We start from the raw sequence: 22,424 nt of genomic DNA, 5'->3' as shown, positions 1-22,424 counted from the left end.
TACTGCCCCATAACTTACATGGGGTTGACCAAACTTGCAGAAACATGTTTATTTCTGCTGAAAAACATGTTTTGAAACTTTCTGCACACTGGGGTTAAGATCTGAGTGTGTGGGCTCTTCTGAGCCTTGCTGCTACATGGGGATTCAGTTGTCTGAAAAAACGCGTTTATTTCGGGCTGAAAAACACGTTTTGAAAAGTGTACTGTTACTGCCCCATAACTTACATGGGGTTGACCAAACTTGCAGAAACATGTTTATTTCTGCTGAAAAACATGTTTTGACACTTTCAGCACACTGGGGTTAAGATCTGAGTGTGTGGGCTCTTCTGAGCCTTACTGCTACATGGGGATTCAGTTGTCTGAAAAAACGCGTTTATTTCGGGCTGAAAAACACGTTTTGCAGAGTGTACTGTTACTGCCCCATAACTTACATGGGGTAGACCAAACTTGCAGAAACATGTTTATTTCTGCTGAAAAACACGTTTTGACCCTTTCTGCACACTGGGGTTAAGATCTGAGTGTGTGGGCTCTTCTGAGCCTTGCTGCTACATGGGTATTCAGTTGTCTGAAAAAACGCGTTTATTTCGGGCTGAAAAACACGTTTTGAAAAGTGTACTGTTACTGCCCCATAACTTACATGGGGTTGACCAAACTTGCAGAAACATGTTTATTTCTGCTGAAAAACATGTTTTGACACTTTCAGCACACTGGGGTTAAGATCTGAGTGTGTGGGCTCTTCTGAGCCTTGCTGCTACATGGGGATTCAGTTGTCTGAAAAAACGCGTTTATTTCGGGCTGAAAAACACGTTTTGCAGAGTGTACTGTTACTGCCCCATAACTTACATGGGGTTGACCAAACTTGCAGAAACATGTTTATTTCTGCTGAAAAACACGTTTTGACCCTTTCTGCACACTGGGGTTAAGATCTGAGTGTGTGGGCTCTTCTGAGCCTTGCTGCTACATGGGTATTCAGTTGTCTGAAAAAACGCGTTTATTTCGGGCTGAAAAACACGTTTTGAAAAGTGTACTGTTACTGCCCCATAACTTACATGGGGTTGACCAAACTTGCAGAAACATGTTTATTTCTTCTGAAAAACATGTTTTGACACTTTCAGCACACTGGGGTTAAGATCTGAGTGTGTGGGCTCTTCTGAGCCTTGCTGCTACATGGGGATTCAGTTGTCTGAAAAAACGCGTTTATTTCGGGCTGAAAAACACGTTTTGAAAAGTGTACTGTTACTGCCCCATAACTTACATGGGGTTGACCAAACTTGCAGAAACATGTTTATTTCTGCTGAAAAACATGTTTTGACACTTTCAGCACACTGGGGTTAAGATCTGAGTGTGTGGGCTCTTCTGAGCCTTGCTGCTACCTGGGTATTCAGTTGTCTGAAAAAACGCGTTTATTTCGGGCTGAAAAACACGTTTTGAAAAGTGTACTGTTACTGCCCCATAACTTACATGGGGTTGACCAAACTTGCAGAAACATGTTTATTTCTGCTGAAAAACATGTTTTGACACTTTCAGCACACTGGGGTTAAGATCTGAGTGTGTGGGCTCTTCTGAGCCTTGTTGCTACATGGGGATTCAGTTGTCTGAAAAAACGCGTTTATTTCGGGCTGAAAAACACGTTTTGAAAAGTGTACTGTTACTGCCCCATAACTTACATGGGGTTGACCAAACTTGCAGAAACATGTTTATTTCTGCTGAAAAACATGTTTTGACACTTTCAGCACACTGGGGTTAAGATCTGAGTGTGTGGGCTCTTCTGAGCCTTGCTGCTACATGGGGATTCAGTTGTCTGAAAAAACGCGTTTATTTCGGGCTGAAAAACACGTTTTGCAGAGTGTACTGTTACTGCCCCATAACTTACATGGGGTTGACCAAACTTGCAGAAACATGTTTATTTCTGCTGAAAAACACGTTTTGACCCTTTCTGCACACTGGGGTTAAGATCTGAGTGTGTGGGCTCTTCTGAGCCTTGCTGCTACATGGGTATTCAGTTGTCTGAAAAAACGCGTTTATTTCGGGCTGAAAAACACGTTTTGAAAAGTGTACTGTTACTGCCCCATAACTTACATGGGGTTGACCAAACTTGCAGAAACATGTTTATTTCTGCTGAAAAACATGTTTTGACACTTTCAGCACACTGGGGTTAAGATCTGAGTGTGTGGGCTCTTCTGAGCCTTGCTGCTACATGGGGATTCAGTTGTCTGAAAAAACGCGTTTATTTCGGGCTGAAAAACACGTTTTGAAAAGTGTACTGTTACTGCCCCATAACTTACATGGGGTTGACCAAACTTGCAGAAACATGTTTATTTCTGCTGAAAAACATGTTTTGACACTTTCAGCACACTGGGGTTAAGATCTGAGTGTGTGGGCTCTTCTGAGCCTTGCTGCTACATGGGTATTCAGTTGTCTGAAAAAACGCGTTTATTTCGGGCTGAAAAACACGTTTTGAAAAGTGTACTGTAACTGCCCCATAACTTACATGGGGTTGACCAAACTTCCAGAAACATGTTTATTTCTGCTGAAAAACACGTTTTGACACTTTCTGCACACTGGGGTTAAGAGCAGAGTGTGTGGGCTCTTCTGAGCCTTACAGTTACATAGGGATTCAGTTGTCTGAAAAAACGCGTTTATTTCGGGCTGAAAAACACGTTTTGAAAAAAGTGCTGTTACTGCCCCATAACTTACATGGGGTTGACCAAACTTGCAGAAACATGTTTATTTCTGCTGAAAAACATGTTTTGACACTTTCAGCACACTGGGGTTAAGATCTGAGTGTGTGGGCTCTTCTGAGCCTTGCTGCTACATGGGGATTCAGTTGTCTGAAAAAACGCGTTTATTTCGGGCTGAAAAACACGTTTTGCAGAGTGTACTGTTACTGCCCCATAACTTACATGGGATTGACCAAACTTGCAGAAACATGTTTATTTCTGCTGAAAAACACGTTTTGACCCTTTCTGCACACTGGGGTTAAGAGCTGAGTGTGTGGGCTCTTCTGAGACTTGCTGCTACATGGGTATTCAGTTGTCTGAAAAAACGCGTTTATTTCGGGCTGAAAAACACGTTTTGCAGAGTGTACTGTTACTGCCCCATAACTTACATGGGGTTGACCAAACTTGCAGAAACATGTTTATTTCTGCTGAAAAACATGTTTTGACACTTTCAGCACACTGGGGTTAAGATCTGAGTGTGTGGGCTCTTCTGAGCCTTGCTGCTACATGGGTATTCAGTTGTCTGAAAAAACGCGTTTATTTCGGGCTGAAAAACACGTTTTGAAAAGTGTACTGTTACTGCCCCATAACTTACATGGGGTTGACCAAACTTGCAGAAACATGTTTATTTCTGCTGAAAAACATGTTTTGACACTTTCAGCACACTGGGGTTAAGATCTGAGTGTGTGGGCTCTTCTGAGCCTTGTTGCTACATGGGGATTCAGTTGTCTGAAAAAACGCGTTTATTTCGGGCTGAAAAACACGTTTTGAAAAGTGTACTGTTACTGCCCCATAACTTACATGGGGTTGACCAAACTTGCAGAAACATGTTTATTTCTGCTGAAAAACATGTTTTGACACTTTCAGCACACTGGGGTTAAGATCTGAGTGTGTGGGCTCTTCTGAGCCTTGTTGCTACATGGGGATTCAGTTGTCTGAAAAAACGCGTTTATTTCGGGCTGAAAAACACGTTTTGAAAAGTGTACTGTTACTGCCCCATAACTTACATGGGGTTGACCAAACTTGCAGAAACATGTTTATTTCTGCTGAAAAACATGTTTTGACACTTTCAGCACACTGGGGTTAAGATCTGAGTGTGTGGGCTCTTCTGAGCCTTGTTGCTACATGGGGATTCAGTTGTCTGAAAAAACGCGTTTATTTCGGGCTGAAAAACACGTTTTGCAGAGTGTACTGTTACTGCCCCATAACTTACATGGGGTTGACCAAACTTGCAGAAACATGTTTATTTCTGCTGAAAAACACGTTTTGACCCTTTCTGCACACTGGGGTTAAGATCTGAGTGTGTGGGCTCTTCTGAGCCTTGCTGCTACATGGGTATTCAGTTGTCTGAAAAAACGCGTTTATTTCGGGCTGAAAAACACGTTTTGAAAAGTGTACTGTTACTGCCCCATAACTTACATGGGGTTGACCAAACTTGCAGAAACATGTTTATTTCTGCTGAAAAACATGTTTTGACACTTTCAGCACACTGGGGTTAAGATCTGAGTGTGTGGGCTCTTCTGAGCCTTGCTGCTACATGGGGATTCAGTTGTCTGAAAAAACGCGTTTATTTCGGGCTGAAAAACACGTTTTGCAGAGTGTACTGTTACTGCCCCATAACTTACATGGGGTTGACCAAACTTGCAGAAACATGTTTATTTCTGCTGAAAAACACGTTTTGACCCTTTCTGCACACTGGGGTTAAGATCTGAGTGTGTGGGCTCTTCTGAGCCTTGCTGCTACATGGGTATTCAGTTGTCTGAAAAAACGCGTTTATTTCGGGCTGAAAAACACGTTTTGAAAAGTGTACTGTTACTGCCCCATAACTTACATGGGGTTGACCAAACTTGCAGAAACATGTTTATTTCTGCTGAAAAACATGTTTTGACACTTTCAGCACACTGGGGTTAAGATCTGAGTGTGTGGGCTCTTCTGAGCCTTGTTGCTACATGGGGATTCAGTTGTCTGAAAAAAACGCGTTTATTTCGGGCTGAAAAACACGTTTTGAAAAGTGTACTGTTACTGCCCCATAACTTACATGGGGTTGACCAAACTTGCAGAAACATGTTTATTTCTGCTGAAAAACATGTTTTGACACTTTCAGCACACTGGGGTTAAGAGCTGAGTGTGAGGGCTCTTCTGAGCCTTGCTGCTACATGGGTATTCAGTTGTCTGAAAAAACGCGTTTATTTCGGGCTGAAAAACACGTTTTGAAAAGTGTACTGTTACTGCCCCATAACTTACATGGGGTTGACCAAACTTGCAGAAACATGTTTATTTCTGCTGAAAAACATGTTTTGACACTTTCAGCACACTGGGGTTAAGATCTGAGTGTGTGGGCTCTTCTGAGCCTTGTTGCTACATGGGGATTCAGTTGTCTGAAAAAACGCGTTTATTTCGGGCTGAAAAACACGTTTTGAAAAGTGTACTGTTACTGCCCCATAACTTACATGGGGTTGACCAAACTTGCAGAAACATGTTTATTTCTGCTGAAAAACATGTTTTGACACTTTCAGCACACTGGGGTTAAGATCTGAGTGTGTGGGCTCTTCTGAGCCTTGCTGCTACATGGGGATTCAGTTGTCTGAAAAAACGCGTTTATTTCGGGCTGAAAAACACGTTTTGCAGAGTGTACTGTTACTGCCCCATAACTTACATGGGATTGACCAAACTTGCAGAAACATGTTTATTTCTGCTGAAAAACACGTTTTGACCCTTTCTGCACACTGGGGTTAAGAGCTGAGTGTGTGGGCTCTTCTGAGACTTGCTGCTACATGGGTATTCAGTTGTCTGAAAAAACGCGTTTATTTCGGGCTGAAAAACACGTTTTGAAAAGTGTACTGTTACTGCCCCATAACTTACATGGGGTTGACCAAACTTGCAGAAACATGTTTATTTCTGCTGAAAAACATGTTTTGACACTTTCAGCACACTGGGGTTAAGATCTGAGTGTGTGGGCTCTTCTGAGCCTTGTTGCTACATGGGTATTCAGTTGTCTGAAAAAACGCGTTTATTTCGGGCTGAAAAACACGTTTTGAAAAGTGTACTGTTACTGCCCCATAACTTACATGGGGTTGACCAAACTTGCAGAAACATGTTTATTTCTGCTGAAAAACATGTTTTGAAACTTTCTGCACACTGGGGTTAAGATCTGAGTGTGTGGGCTCTTCTGAGCCTTGCTGCTACATGGGGATTCAGTTGTCTGAAAAAACGCGTTTATTTCGGGCTGAAAAACACGTTTTGAAAAGTGTACTGTTACTGCCCCATAACTTACATGGGGTTGACCAAACTTGCAGAAACATGTTTATTTCTGCTGAAAAACATGTTTTGACACTTTCAGCACACTGGGGTTAAGATCTGAGTGTGTGGGCTCTTCTGAGCCTTACTGCTACATGGGGATTCAGTTGTCTGAAAAAACGCGTTTATTTCGGGCTGAAAAACACGTTTTGCAGAGTGTACTGTTACTGCCCCATAACTTACATGGGGTTGACCAAACTTGCAGAAACATGTTTATTTCTGCTGAAAAACACGTTTTGACCCTTTCTGCACACTGGGGTTAAGATCTGAGTGTGTGGGCTCTTCTGAGCCTTGCTGCTACATGGGTATTCAGTTGTCTGAAAAAACGCGTTTATTTCGGGCTGAAAAACACGTTTTGAAAAGTGTACTGTTACTGCCCCATAACTTACATGGGGTTGACCAAACTTGCAGAAACATGTTTATTTCTGCTGAAAAACATGTTTTGACACTTTCAGCACACTGGGGTTAAGATCTGAGTGTGTGGGCTCTTCTGAGCCTTGCTGCTACATGGGGATTCAGTTGTCTGAAAAAACGCGTTTATTTCGGGCTGAAAAACACGTTTTGCAGAGTGTACTGTTACTGCCCCATAACTTACATGGGGTTGACCAAACTTGCAGAAACATGTTTATTTCTGCTGAAAAACACGTTTTGACCCTTTCTGCACACTGGGGTTAAGATCTGAGTGTGTGGGCTCTTCTGAGCCTTGCTGCTACATGGGTATTCAGTTGTCTGAAAAAACGCGTTTATTTCGGGCTGAAAAACACGTTTTGAAAAGTGTACTGTTACTGCCCCATAACTTACATGGGGTTGACCAAACTTGCAGAAACATGTTTATTTCTTCTGAAAAACATGTTTTGACACTTTCAGCACACTGGGGTTAAGATCTGAGTGTGTGGGCTCTTCTGAGCCTTGCTGCTACATGGGGATTCAGTTGTCTGAAAAAACGCGTTTATTTCGGGCTGAAAAACACGTTTTGAAAAGTGTACTGTTACTGCCCCATAACTTACATGGGGTTGACCAAACTTGCAGAAACATGTTTATTTCTGCTGAAAAACATGTTTTGACACTTTCAGCACACTGGGGTTAAGATCTGAGTGTGTGGGCTCTTCTGAGCCTTGCTGCTACCTGGGTATTCAGTTGTCTGAAAAAACGCGTTTATTTCGGGCTGAAAAACACGTTTTGAAAAGTGTACTGTTACTGCCCCATAACTTACATGGGGTTGACCAAACTTGCAGAAACATGTTTATTTCTGCTGAAAAACATGTTTTGACACTTTCAGCACACTGGGGTTAAGATCTGAGTGTGTGGGCTCTTCTGAGCCTTGTTGCTACATGGGGATTCAGTTGTCTGAAAAAACGCGTTTATTTCGGGCTGAAAAACACGTTTTGAAAAGTGTACTGTTACTGCCCCATAACTTACATGGGGTTGACCAAACTTGCAGAAACATGTTTATTTCTGCTGAAAAACATGTTTTGACACTTTCAGCACACTGGGGTTAAGATCTGAGTGTGTGGGCTCTTCTGAGCCTTGCTGCTACATGGGGATTCAGTTGTCTGAAAAAACGCGTTTATTTCGGGCTGAAAAACACGTTTTGCAGAGTGTACTGTTACTGCCCCATAACTTACATGGGGTTGACCAAACTTGCAGAAACATGTTTATTTCTGCTGAAAAACACGTTTTGACCCTTTCTGCACACTGGGGTTAAGATCTGAGTGTGTGGGCTCTTCTGAGCCTTGCTGCTACATGGGTATTCAGTTGTCTGAAAAAACGCGTTTATTTCGGGCTGAAAAACACGTTTTGAAAAGTGTACTGTTACTGCCCCATAACTTACATGGGGTTGACCAAACTTGCAGAAACATGTTTATTTCTGCTGAAAAACATGTTTTGACACTTTCAGCACACTGGGGTTAAGATCTGAGTGTGTGGGCTCTTCTGAGCCTTGCTGCTACATGGGGATTCAGTTGTCTGAAAAAACGCGTTTATTTCGGGCTGAAAAACACGTTTTGAAAAGTGTACTGTTACTGCCCCATAACTTACATGGGGTTGACCAAACTTGCAGAAACATGTTTATTTCTGCTGAAAAACATGTTTTGACACTTTCAGCACACTGGGGTTAAGATCTGAGTGTGTGGGCTCTTCTGAGCCTTGCTGCTACATGGGTATTCAGTTGTCTGAAAAAACGCGTTTATTTCGGGCTGAAAAACACGTTTTGAAAAGTGTACTGTTACTGCCCCATAACTTACATGGGGTTGACCAAACTTGCAGAAACATGTTTATTTCTGCTGAAAAACATGTTTTGACACTTTCAGCACACTGGGGTTAAGATCTGAGTGTGTGGGCTCTTCTGAGCCTTGTTGCTACATGGGGATTCAGTTGTCTGAAAAAACGCGTTTATTTCGGGCTGAAAAACACGTTTTGAAAAGTGTACTGTTACTGCCCCATAACTTACATGGGGTTGACCAAACTTGCAGAAACATGTTTATTTCTGCTGAAAAACATGTTTTGACACTTTCAGCACACTGGGGTTAAGATCTGAGTGTGTGGGCTCTTCTGAGCCTTGCTGCTACATGGGGATTCAGTTGTCTGAAAAAACGCGTTTATTTCGGGCTGAAAAACACGTTTTGCAGAGTGTACTGTTACTGCCCCATAACTTACATGGGGTTGACCAAACTTGCAGAAACATGTTTATTTCTGCTGAAAAACACGTTTTGACCCTTTCTGCACACTGGGGTTAAGATCTGAGTGTGTGGGCTCTTCTGAGCCTTGCTGCTACATGGGTATTCAGTTGTCTGAAAAAACGCGTTTATTTCGGGCTGAAAAACACGTTTTGAAAAGTGTACTGTTACTGCCCCATAACTTACATGGGGTTGACCAAACTTGCAGAAACATGTTTATTTCTGCTGAAAAACATGTTTTGACACTTTCAGCACACTGGGGTTAAGATCTGAGTGTGTGGGCTCTTCTGAGCCTTGTTGCTACATGGGGATTCAGTTGTCTGAAAAAACGCGTTTATTTCGGGCTGAAAAACACGTTTTGAAAAGTGTACTGTTACTGCCCCATAACTTACATGGGGTTGACCAAACTTGCAGAAACATGTTTATTTCTGCTGAAAAACATGTTTTGACACTTTCAGCACACTGGGGTTAAGATCTGAGTGTGTGGGCTCTTCTGAGCCTTGCTGCTACATGGGGATTCAGTTGTCTGAAAAAACGCGTTTATTTCGGGCTGAAAAACACGTTTTGCAGAGTGTACTGTTACTGCCCCATAACTTACATGGGATTGACCAAACTTGCAGAAACATGTTTATTTCTGCTGAAAAACACGTTTTGACCCTTTCTGCACACTGGGGTTAAGAGCTGAGTGTGTGGGCTCTTCTGAGACTTGCTGCTACATGGGTATTCAGTTGTCTGAAAAAACGCGTTTATTTCGGGCTGAAAAACACGTTTTGAAAAGTGTACTGTTACTGCCCCATAACTTACATGGGGTTGACCAAATTTGCAGAAACATGTTTATTTCTGCTGAAAAACATGTTTTGACACTTTCAGCACACTGGGGTTAAGATCTGAGTGTGTGGGCTCTTCTGAGCCTTGTTGCTACATGGGGATTCAGTTGTCTGAAAAAACGCGTTTATTTCGGGCTGAAAAACACGTTTTGAAAAGTGTTCTGTTACTGCCCCATAACTTACATGGGGTTGACCAAACTTGCAGAAACATGTTTATTTCTGCTGAAAAACATGTTTTGACACTTTCAGCACACTGGGGTTAAGATCTGAGTGTGTGGGCTCTTCTGAGCCTTGCTGCTACATGGGTATTCAGTTGTCTGAAAAAACGCGTTTATTTCGGGCTGAAAAACACGTTTTGAAAAGTGTGCTGTTACTGCCCCATAACTTACATGGGGTTGACCAAACTTGCAGAAACATGTTTATTTCTGCTGAAAAACATGTTTTGAACCTTTCTGCACACTGGGGTTAAGATCTGAGTGTGTGGGCTCTTCTGAGCCTTGCTGCTACATGGGGATTCAGTTGTCTGAAAAAACGCGTTTATTTCGGGCTGAAAAACACGTTTTGCAGAGTGTACTGTTACTGCCCCATAACTTACATGGGGTTGACCAAACTTGCAGAAACATGTTTATTTCTGCTGAAAAACATGTTTTGACACTTTCAGCACACTGGGGTTAAGATCTGAGTGTGTGGGCTCTTCTGAGCCTTGTTGCTACATGGGGATTCAGTTGTCTGAAAAAACGCGTTTATTTCGGGCTGAAAAACACGTTTTGAAAAGTGTACTGTTACTGCCCCATAACTTACATGGGGTTGACCAAACTTGCAGAAACATGTTTATTTCTGCTGAAAAACATGTTTTGACACTTTCAGCACACTGGGGTTAAGATCTGAGTGTGTGGGCTCTTCTGAGCCTTGCTGCTACATGGGGATTCAGTTGTCTGAAAAAACGCGTTTATTTCGGGCTGAAAAACACGTTTTGCAGAGTGTACTGTTACTGCCCCATAACTTACATGGGGTTGACCAAACTTGCAGAAACATGTTTATTTCTGCTGAAAAACACGTTTTGACCCTTTCTGCACACTGGGGTTAAGATCTGAGTGTGTGGGCTCTTCTGAGCCTTGCTGCTACATGGGTATTCAGTTGTCTGAAAAAACGCGTTTATTTCGGGCTGAAAAACACGTTTTGAAAAGTGTACTGTTACTGCCCCATAACTTACATGGGGTTGACCAAACTTGCAGAAACATGTTTATTTCTGCTGAAAAACATGTTTTGACACTTTCAGCACACTGGGGTTAAGATCTGAGTGTGTGGGCTCTTCTGAGCCTTGTTGCTACATGGGGATTCAGTTGTCTGAAAAAACGCGTTTATTTCGGGCTGAAAAACACGTTTTGAAAAGTGTACTGTTACTGCCCCATAACTTACATGGGGTTGACCAAACTTGCAGAAACATGTTTATTTCTGCTGAAAAACATGTTTTGACACTTTCAGCACACTGGGGTTAAGATCTGAGTGTGTGGGCTCTTCTGAGCCTTGTTGCTACATGGGGATTCAGTTGTTTGAAAAAACGCGTTTATTTCGGGCTGAAAAACACGTTTTGAAAAGTGTACTGTTACTGCCCCATAACTTACATGGGGTTGACCAAACTTGCAGAAACATGTTTATTTCTGCTGAAAAACATGTTTTGACACTTTCAGCACACTGGGGTTAAGATCTGAGTGTGTGGGCTCTTCTGAGCCTTGCTGCTACATGGGGATTCAGTTGTCTGAAAAAACGCGTTTATTTCGGGCTGAAAAACACGTTTTGCAGAGTGTACTGTTACTGCCCCATAACTTACATGGGGTTGACCAAACTTGCAGAAACATGTTTATTTCTGCTGAAAAACACGTTTTGACCATTTCTGCACACTGGGGTTAAGATCTGAGTGTGTGGGCTCTTCTGAGCCTTGCTGCTACATGGGTATTCAGTTGTCTGAAAAAACGCGTTTATTTCGGGCTGAAAAACACGTTTTGAAAAGTGTACTGTTACTGCCCCATAACTTACATGGGGTTGACCAAACTTGCAGAAACATGTTTATTTCTGCTGAAAAACATGTTTTGACACTTTCAGCACACTGGGGTTAAGATCTGAGTGTGTGGGCTCTTCTGAGCCTTGCTGCTACATGGGGATTCAGTTGTCTGAAAAAACGCGTTTATTTCGGGCTGAAAAACACGTTTTGCAGAGTGTACTGTTACTGCCCCATAACTTACATGGGGTTGACCAAACTTGCAGAAACATGTGTATTTCTGCTGAAAAACATGTTTTGACACTTTCAGCACACTGGGGTTAAGATCTGAGTGTGTGGGCTCTTCTGAGCCTTGTTGCTACATGGGGATTCAGTTGTCTGAAAAAACGCGTTTATTTCGGGCTGAAAAACACGTTTTGAAAAGTGTACTGTTACTGCCCCATAACTTACATGGGGTTGACCAAACTTGCAGAAACATGTTTATTTCTGCTGAAAAACATGTTTTGACACTTTCAGCACACTGGGGTTAAGATCTGAGTGTGTGGGCTCTTCTGAGCCTTGCTGCTACATGGGGATTCAGTTGTCTGAAAAAACGCGTTTATTTCGGGCTGAAAAACACGTTTTGCAGAGTGTACTGTTACTGCCCCATAACTTACATGGGGTTGACCAAACTTGCAGAAACATGTTTATTTCTGCTGAAAAACACGTTTTGACCCTTTCTGCACACTGGGGTTAAGATCTGAGTGTGTGGGCTCTTCTGAGCCTTGCTGCTACATGGGTATTCAGTTGTCTGAAAAAACGCGTTTATTTCGGGCTGAAAAACACGTTTTGAAAAGTGTACTGTTACTGCCCCATAACTTACATGGGGTTGACCAAACTTGCAGAAACATGTTTATTTCTGCTGAAAAACATGTTTTGACACTTTCAGCACACTGGGGTTAAGATCTGAGTGTGTGGGCTCTTCTGAGCCTTGTTGCTACATGGGGATTCAGTTGTCTGAAAAAACGCGTTTATTTCGGGCTGAAAAACACGTTTTGAAAAGTGTACTGTTACTGCCCCATAACTTACATGGGGTTGACCAAACTTGCAGAAACATGTTTATTTCTGCTGAAAAACATGTTTTGACACTTTCAGCACACTGGGGTTAAGATCTGAGTGTGTGGGCTCTTCTGAGCCTTGCTGCTACATGGGGATTCAGTTGTCTGAAAAAACGCGTTTATTTCGGGCTGAAAAACACGTTTTGCAGAGTGTACTGTTACTGCCCCATAACTTACATGGGATTGACCAAACTTGCAGAAACATGTTTATTTCTGCTGAAAAACACGTTTTGACCCTTTCTGCACACTGGGGTTAAGAGCTGAGTGTGTGGGCTCTTCTGAGACTTGCTGCTACATGGGTATTCAGTTGTCTGAAAAAACGCGTTTATTTCGGGCTGAAAAACACGTTTTGAAAAGTGTACTGTTACTGCCCCATAACTTACATGGGGTTGACCAAACTTGCAGAAACATGTTTATTTCTGCTGAAAAACATGTTTTGACACTTTCAGCACACTGGGGTTAAGATCTGAGTGTGTGGGCTCTTCTGAGCCTTGCTGCTACATGGGGATTCAGTTGTCTGAAAAAACGCGTTTATTTCGGGCTGAAAAACACGTTTTGCAGAGTGTACTGTTACTGCCCCATAACTTACATGGGGTTGACCAAACTTGCAGAAACATGTTTATTTCTGCTGAAAAACACGTTTTGACCCTTTCTGCACACTGGGGTTAAGATCTGAGTGTGTGGGCTCTTCTGAGCCTTGCTGCTACATGGGTATTCAGTTGTCTGAAAAAACGCGTTTATTTCGGGCTGAAAAACACGTTTTGAAAAGTGTACTGTTACTGCCCCATAACTTACATGGGGTTGACCAAACTTGCAGAAACATGTTTATTTCTGCTGAAAAACATGTTTTGACACTTTCAGCACACTGGGGTTAAGATCTGAGTGTGTGGGCTCTTCTGAGCCTTGTTGCTACATGGGGATTCAGTTGTCTGAAAAAACGCGTTTATTTCGGGCTGAAAAACACGTTTTGAAAAGTGTACTGTTACTGCCCCATAACTTACATGGGGTTGACCAAACTTGCAGAAACATGTTTATTTCTGCTGAAAAACATGTTTTGACACTTTCAGCACACTGGGGTTAAGATCTGAGTGTGTGGGCTCTTCTGAGCCTTGCTGCTACATGGGGATTCAGTTGTCTGAAAAAACGCGTTTATTTCGGGCTGAAAAACACGTTTTGCAGAGTGTACTGTTACTGCCCCATAACTTACATGGGATTGACCAAACTTGCAGAAACATGTTTATTTCTGCTGAAAAACACGTTTTGACCCTTTCTGCACACTGGGGTTAAGAGCTGAGTGTGTGGGCTCTTCTGAGACTTGCTGCTACATGGGTATTCAGTTGTCTGAAAAAACGCGTTTATTTCGGGCTGAAAAACACGTTTTGAAAAGTGTACTGTTACTGCCCCATAACTTACATGGGGTTGACCAAATTTGCAGAAACATGTTTATTTCTGCTGAAAAACATGTTTTGACACTTTCAGCACACTGGGGTTAAGATCTGAGTGTGTGGGCTCTTCTGAGCCTTGTTGCTACATGGGGATTCAGTTGTCTGAAAAAACGCGTTTATTTCGGGCTGAAAAACACGTTTTGAAAAGTGTTCTGTTACTGCCCCATAACTTACATGGGGTTGACCAAACTTGCAGAAACATGTTTATTTCTGCTGAAAAACATGTTTTGACACTTTCAGCACACTGGGGTTAAGATCTGAGTGTGTGGGCTCTTCTGAGCCTTGCTGCTACATGGGTATTCAGTTGTCTGAAAAAACGCGTTTATTTCGGGCTGAAAAACACGTTTTGAAAAGTGTGCTGTTACTGCCCCATAACTTACATGGGGTTGACCAAACTTGCAGAAACATGTTTATTTCTGCTGAAAAACATGTTTTGAACCTTTCTGCACACTGGGGTTAAGATCTGAGTGTGTGGGCTCTTCTGAGCCTTGCTGCTACATGGGGATTCAGTTGTCTGAAAAAACGCGTTTATTTCGGGCTGAAAAACACGTTTTGCAGAGTGTACTGTTACTGCCCCATAACTTACATGGGGTTGACCAAACTTGCAGAAACATGTTTATTTCTGCTGAAAAACATGTTTTGACACTTTCAGCACACTGGGGTTAAGATCTGAGTGTGTGGGCTCTTCTGAGCCTTGTTGCTACATGGGGATTCAGTTGTCTGAAAAAACGCGTTTATTTCGGGCTGAAAAACACGTTTTGAAAAGTGTACTGTTACTGCCCCATAACTTACATGGGGTTGACCAAACTTGCAGAAACATGTTTATTTCTGCTGAAAAACATGTTTTGACACTTTCAGCACACTGGGGTTAAGATCTGAGTGTGTGGGCTCTTCTGAGCCTTGCTGCTACATGGGGATTCAGTTGTCTGAAAAAACGCGTTTATTTCGGGCTGAAAAACACGTTTTGCAGAGTGTACTGTTACTGCCCCATAACTTACATGGGGTTGACCAAACTTGCAGAAACATGTTTATTTCTGCTGAAAAACACGTTTTGACCCTTTCTGCACACTGGGGTTAAGATCTGAGTGTGTGGGCTCTTCTGAGCCTTGCTGCTACATGGGTATTCAGTTGTCTGAAAAAACGCGTTTATTTCGGGCTGAAAAACACGTTTTGAAAAGTGTACTGTTACTGCCCCATAACTTACATGGGGTTGACCAAACTTGCAGAAACATGTTTATTTCTGCTGAAAAACATGTTTTGACACTTTCAGCACACTGGGGTTAAGATCTGAGTGTGTGGGCTCTTCTGAGCCTTGTTGCTACATGGGGATTCAGTTGTCTGAAAAAACGCGTTTATTTCGGGCTGAAAAACACGTTTTGAAAAGTGTACTGTTACTGCCCCATAACTTACATGGGGTTGACCAAACTTGCAGAAACATGTTTATTTCTGCTGAAAAACATGTTTTGACACTTTCAGCACACTGGGGTTAAGATCTGAGTGTGTGGGCTCTTCTGAGCCTTGTTGCTACATGGGGATTCAGTTGTTTGAAAAAACGCGTTTATTTCGGGCTGAAAAACACGTTTTGAAAAGTGTACTGTTACTGCCCCATAACTTACATGGGGTTGACCAAACTTGCAGAAACATGTTTATTTCTGCTGAAAAACATGTTTTGACACTTTCAGCACACTGGGGTTAAGATCTGAGTGTGTGGGCTCTTCTGAGCCTTGCTGCTACATGGGGATTCAGTTGTCTGAAAAAACGCGTTTATTTCGGGCTGAAAAACACGTTTTGCAGAGTGTACTGTTACTGCCCCATAACTTACATGGGGTTGACCAAACTTGCAGAAACATGTTTATTTCTGCTGAAAAACACGTTTTGACCATTTCTGCACACTGGGGTTAAGATCTGAGTGTGTGGGCTCTTCTGAGCCTTGCTGCTACATGGGTATTCAGTTGTCTGAAAAAACGCGTTTATTTCGGGCTGAAAAACACGTTTTGAAAAGTGTACTGTTACTGCCCCATAACTTACATGGGGTTGACCAAACTTGCAGAAACATGTTTATTTCTGCTGAAAAACATGTTTTGACACTTTCAGCACACTGGGGTTAAGATCTGAGTGTGTGGGCTCTTCTGAGCCTTGCTGCTACATGGGGATTCAGTTGTCTGAAAAAACGCGTTTATTTCGGGCTGAAAAACACGTTTTGCAGAGTGTACTGTTACTGCCCCATAACTTACATGGGGTTGACCAAACTTGCAGAAACATGTGTATTTCTGCTGAAAAACATGTTTTGACACTTTCAGCACACTGGGGTTAAGATCTGAGTGTGTGGGCTCTTCTGAGCCTTGTTGCTACATGGGGATTCAGTTGTCTGAAAAAACGCGTTTATTTCGGGCTGAAAAACACGTTTTGAAAAGTGTACTGTTACTGCCCCATAACTTACATGGGGTTGACCAAACTTGCAGAAACATGTTTATTTCTGCTGAAAAACATGTTTTGACACTTTCAGCACACTGGGGTTAAGATCTGAGTGTGTGGGCTCTTCTGAGCCTTGCTGCTACATGGGGATTCAGTTGTCTGAAAAAACGCGTTTATTTCGGGCTGAAAAACACGTTTTGCAGAGTGTACTGTTACTGCCCCATAACTTACATGGGGTTGACCAAACTTGCAGAAACATGTTTATTTCTGCTGAAAAACACGTTTTGACCCTTTCTGCACACTGGGGTTAAGATCTGAGTGTGTGGGCTCTTCTGAGCCTTGCTGCTACATGGGTATTCAGTTGTCTGAAAAAACGCGTTTATTTCGGGCTGAAAAACACGTTTTGAAAAGTGTACTGTTACTGCCCCATAACTTACATGGGGTTGACCAAACTTGCAGAAACATGTTTATTTCTGCTGAAAAACATGTTTTGACACTTTCAGCACACTGGGGTTAAGATCTGAGTGTGTGGGCTCTTCTGAGCCTTGTTGCTACATGGGGATTCAGTTGTCTGAAAAAACGCGTTTATTTCGGGCTGAAAAACACGTTTTGAAAAGTGTACTGTTACTGCCCCATAACTTACATGGGGTTGACCAAACTTGCAGAAACATGTTTATTTCTGCTGAAAAACATGTTTTGACACTTTCAGCACACTGGGGTTAAGATCTGAGTGTGTGGGCTCTTCTGAGCCTTGCTGCTACATGGGGATTCAGTTGTCTGAAAAAACGCGTTTATTTCGGGCTGAAAAACACGTTTTGCAGAGTGTACTGTTACTGCCCCATAACTTACATGGGATTGACCAAACTTGCAGAAACATGTTTATTTCTGCTGAAAAACACGTTTTGACCCTTTCTGCACACTGGGGTTAAGAGCTGAGTGTGTGGGCTCTTCTGAGACTTGCTGCTACATGGGTATTCAGTTGTCTGAAAAAACGCGTTTATTTCGGGCTGAAAAACACGTTTTGAAAAGTGTACTGTTACTGCCCCATAACTTACATGGGGTTGACCAAACTTGCAGAAACATGTTTATTTCTGCTGAAAAACATGTTTTGACACTTTCAGCACACTGGGGTTAAGATCTGAGTGTGTGGGCTCTTCTGAGCCTTGTTGCTACAAGGGGATTCAGTTGTCTGAAAAAACGCGTTTATTTCGGGCTGAAAAACACGTTTTGAAAAGTGTACTGTTACTGCCCCATAACTTACATGGGGTTGACCAAACTTGCAGAAACATGTTTATTTCTGCTGAAAAACATGTTTTGACACTTTCAGCACACTGGGGTTAAGATCTGAGTGTGTGGGCTCTTCTGAGCCTTGTTGCTACATGGGGATTCAGTTGTCTGAAAAAACGCGTTTATTTCGGGCTGAAAAACACGTTTTGAAAAGTGTACTGTTACTGCCCCATAACTTACATGGGGTTGACCAAACTTGCAGAAACATGTTTATTTCTGCTGAAAAACATGTTTTGACACTTTCAGCACACTGGGGTTAAGATCTGAGTGTGTGGGCTCTTCTGAGCCTTACTGCTACATGGGGATTCAGTTGTCTGAAAAAACGCGTTTATTTCGGGCTGAAAAACACGTTTTGCAGAGTGTACTGTTACTGCCCCATAACTTACATGGGGTTGACCAAACTTGCAGAAACATGTTTATTTCTGCTGAAAAACACGTTTTGACCCTTTCTGCACACTGGGGTTAAGATCTGAGTGTGTGGGCTCTTCTGAGCCTTGCTGCTACATGGGTATTCAGTTGTCTGAAAAAACGCGTTTATTTCGGGCTGAAAAACACGTTTTGAAAAGTGTACTGTTACTGCCCCATAACTTACATGGGGTTGACCAAACTTGCAGAAACATGTTTATTTCTGCTGAAAAACATGTTTTGACACTTTCAGCACACTGGGGTTAAGATCTGAGTGTGTGGGCTCTTCTGAGCCTTGCTGCTACATGGGGATTCAGTTGTCTGAAAAAACGCGTTTATTTCGGGCTGAAAAACACGTTTTGCAGAGTGTACTGTTACTGCCCCATAACTTACATGGGGTTGACCAAACTTGCAGAAACATGTTTATTTCTGCTGAAAAACACGTTTTGACCCTTTCTGCACACTGGGGTTAAGATCTGAGTGTGTGGGCTCTTCTGAGCCTTGCTGCTACATGGGTATTCAGTTGTCTGAAAAAACGCGTTTATTTCGGGCTGAAAAACACGTTTTGAAAAGTGTACTGTTACTGCCCCATAACTTACATGGGGTTGACCAAACTTGCAGAAACATGTTTATTTCTGCTGAAAAACATGTTTTGACACTTTCAGCACACTGGGGTTAAGATCTGAGTGTGTGGGCTCTTCTGAGCCTTGTTGCTACATGGGGATTCAGTTGTCTGAAAAAACGCGTTTATTTCGGGCTGAAAAACACGTTTTGAAAAGTGTACTGTTACTGCCCCATAACTTACATGGGGTTGACCAAACTTGCAGAAACATGTTTATTTCTGCTGAAAAACATGTTTTGACACTTTCAGCACACTGGGGTTAAGAGCTGAGTGTGTGGGCTCTTCTGAGCCTTGCTGCTACATGGGTATTCAGTTGTCTGAAAAAACGCGTTTATTTCGGGCTGAAAAACACGTTTTGAAAAGTGTACTGTTACTGCCCCATAACTTACATGGGGTTGACCAAACTTGCAGAAACATGTTTATTTCTGCTGAAAAACATGTTTTGACACTTTCAGCACACTGGGGTTAAGATCTGAGTGTGTGGGCTCTTCTGAGCCTTGTTGCTACATGGGGATTCAGTTGTCTGAAAAAACGCGTTTATTTCGGGCTGAAAAACACGTTTTGAAAAGTGTACTGTTACTGCCCCATAACTTACATGGGGTTGACCAAACTTGCAGAAACATGTTTATTTCTGCTGAAAAACATGTTTTGACACTTTCAGCACACTGGGGTTAAGATCTGAGTGTGTGGGCTCTTCTGAGCCTTGCTGCTACATGGGGATTCAGTTGTCTGAAAAAACGCGTTTATTTCGGGCTGAAAAACACGTTTTGCAGAGTGTACTGTTACTGCCCCATAACTTACATGGGATTGACCAAACTTGCAGAAACATGTTTATTTCTGCTGAAAAACACGTTTTGACCCTTTCTGCACACTGGGGTTAAGAGCTGAGTGTGTGGGCTCTTCTGAGACTTGCTGCTACATGGGTATTCAGTTGTCTGAAAAAACGCGTTTATTTCGGGCTGAAAAACACGTTTTGAAAAGTGTACTGTTACTGCCCCATAACTTACATGGGGTTGACCAAACTTGCAGAAACATGTTTATTTCTGCTGAAAAACATGTTTTGACACTTTCAGCACACTGGGGTTAAGATCTGAGTGTGTGGGCTCTTCTGAGCCTTGTTGCTACATGGGGATTCAGTTGTCTGAAAAAACGCGTTTATTTCGGGCTGAAAAACACGTTTTGAAAAGTGTACTGTTACTGCCCCATAACTTACATGGGGTTGACCAAACTTGCAGAAACATGTTTATTTCTGCTGAAAAACATGTTTTGACACTTTCAGCACACTGGGGTTAAGATCTGAGTGTGTGGGCTCTTCTGAGCCTTGCTGCTACATGGGTATTCAGTTGTTTGAAAAAACGCGTTTATTTCGGGCTGAAAAACACGTTTTGAAAAGTGTACTGTTACTGCCCCATAACTTACATGGGGTTGACCAAACTTGCAGAAACATGTTTATTTCTGCTGAAAAACATGTTTTGAACCTTTCTGCACACTGGGGTTAAGATCTGAGTGTGTGGGCTCTTCTGAGCCTTGCTGCTACATGGGGATTCAGTTGTCTGAAAAAACGCGTTTATTTCGGGCTGAAAAACACGTTTTGCAGAGTGTACTGTTACTGCCCCATAACTTACATGGGGTTGACCAAACTTGCAGAAACATGTTTATTTCTGCTGAAAAACATGTTTTGACACTTTCAGCACACTGGGGTTAAGATCTGAGTGTGTGGGCTCTTCTGAGCCTTGTTGCTACATGGGGATTCAGTTGTCTGAAAAAACGCGTTTATTTCGGGCTGAAAAACACGTTTTGAAAAGTGTACTGTTACTGCCCCATAACTTACATGGGGTTGACCAAACTTGCAGAAACATGTTTATTTCTGCTGAAAAACATGTTTTGACACTTTCAGCACACTGGGGTTAAGATCTGAGTGTGTGGGCTCTTCTGAGCCTTGTTGCTACATGGGGATTCAGTTGTCTGAAAAAACGCGTTTATTTCGGGCTGAAAAACACGTTTTGAAAAGTGTACTGTTACTGCCCCATAACTTACATGGGGTTGACCAAACTTGCAGAAACATGTTTATTTCTGCTGAAAAACATGTTTTGACACTTTCAGCACACTGGGGTTAAGATCTGAGTGTGTGGGCTCTTCTGAGCCTTGTTGCTACATGGGTATTCAGTTGTCTGAAAAAACGCGTTTATTTCGGGCTGAAAAACACGTTTTGAAAAGTGTACTGTTACTGCCCCATAACTTACATGGGGTTGACCAAACTTGCAGAAACATGTTTATTTCTGCTGAAAAACATGTTTTGACACTTTCAGCACACTGGGGTTAAGATCTGAGTGTGTGGGCTCTTCTGAGCCTTGTTGCTACATGGGGATTCAGTTGTTTGAAAAAACGCGTTTATTTCGGGCTGAAAAACACGTTTTGAAAAGTGTACTGTTACTGCCCCATAACTTACATGGGGTTGACCAAACTTGCAGAAACATGTTTATTTCTGCTGAAAAACATGTTTTGACACTTTCAGCACACTGGGGTTAAGATCTGAGTGTGTGGGCTCTTCTGAGCCTTGCTGCTACATGGGGATTCAGTTGTCTGAAAAAACGCGTTTATTTCGGGCTGAGAAACACGTTTTGCAGAGTGTACTGTTACTGCCCCATAACTTACATGGGGTTGACCAAACTTGCAGAAACATGTTTATTTCTGCTGAAAAACACGTTTTGACCATTTCTGCACACTGGGGTTAAGATCTGAGTGTGTGGGCTCTTCTGAGCCTTGCTGCTACATGGGTATTCAGTTGTCTGAAAAAACGCGTTTATTTCGGGCTGAAAAACACGTTTTGAAAAGTGTACTGTTACTGCCCCATAACTTACATGGGGTTGACCAAACTTGCAGAAACATGTTTATTTCTGCTGAAAAACATGTTTTGACACTTTCAGCACACTGGGGTTAAGATCTGAGTGTGTGGGCTCTTCTGAGCCTTGTTGCTACATGGGGATTCAGTTGTCTGAAAAAACGCGTTTATTTCGGGCTGAAAAACACGTTTTGAAAAGTGTACTGTTACTGCCCCATAACTTACATGGGGTTGACCAAACTTGCAGAAACATGTTTATTTCTGCTGAAAAACATGTTTTGACACTTTCAGCACACTGGGGTTAAGATCTGAGTGTGTGGGCTCTTCTGAGCCTTGCTGCTACATGGGGATTCAGTTGTCTGAAAAAACGCGTTTATTTCGGGCTGAAAAACACGTTTTGCAGAGTGTACTGTTACTGCCCCATAACTTACATGGGGTTGACCAAACTTGCAGAAACATGTTTATTTCTGCTGAAAAACATGTTTTGACACTTTCAGCACACTGGGGTTAAGATCTGAGTGTGTGGGCTCTTCTGAGCCTTGCTGCTACATGGGTATTCAGTTGTCTGAAAAAACGCGTTTATTTCGGGCTGAAAAACACGTTTTGAAAAGTGTACTGTTACTGCCCCATAACTTACATGGGGTTGACCAAACTTGCAGAAACATGTTTATTTCTGCTGAAAAACATGTTTTGACACTTTCAGCACACTGGGGTTAAGAGCTGAGTGTGTGGGCTCTTCTGAGCCTTGCTGCTACATGGGTATTCAGTTGTCTGAAAAAACGCGTTTATTTCGG

This window comes from Lepisosteus platostomus, chromosome 8 (assembly GCF_059453375.1).
Source record: "Lepisosteus platostomus isolate fLepPlt1 chromosome 8, fLepPlt1.hap1, whole genome shotgun sequence".
In the NCBI taxonomy this organism is placed as follows: domain Eukaryota; kingdom Metazoa; phylum Chordata; class Actinopteri; order Semionotiformes; family Lepisosteidae; genus Lepisosteus; species Lepisosteus platostomus.
This window is presented reverse-complemented; position numbering follows the sequence as displayed.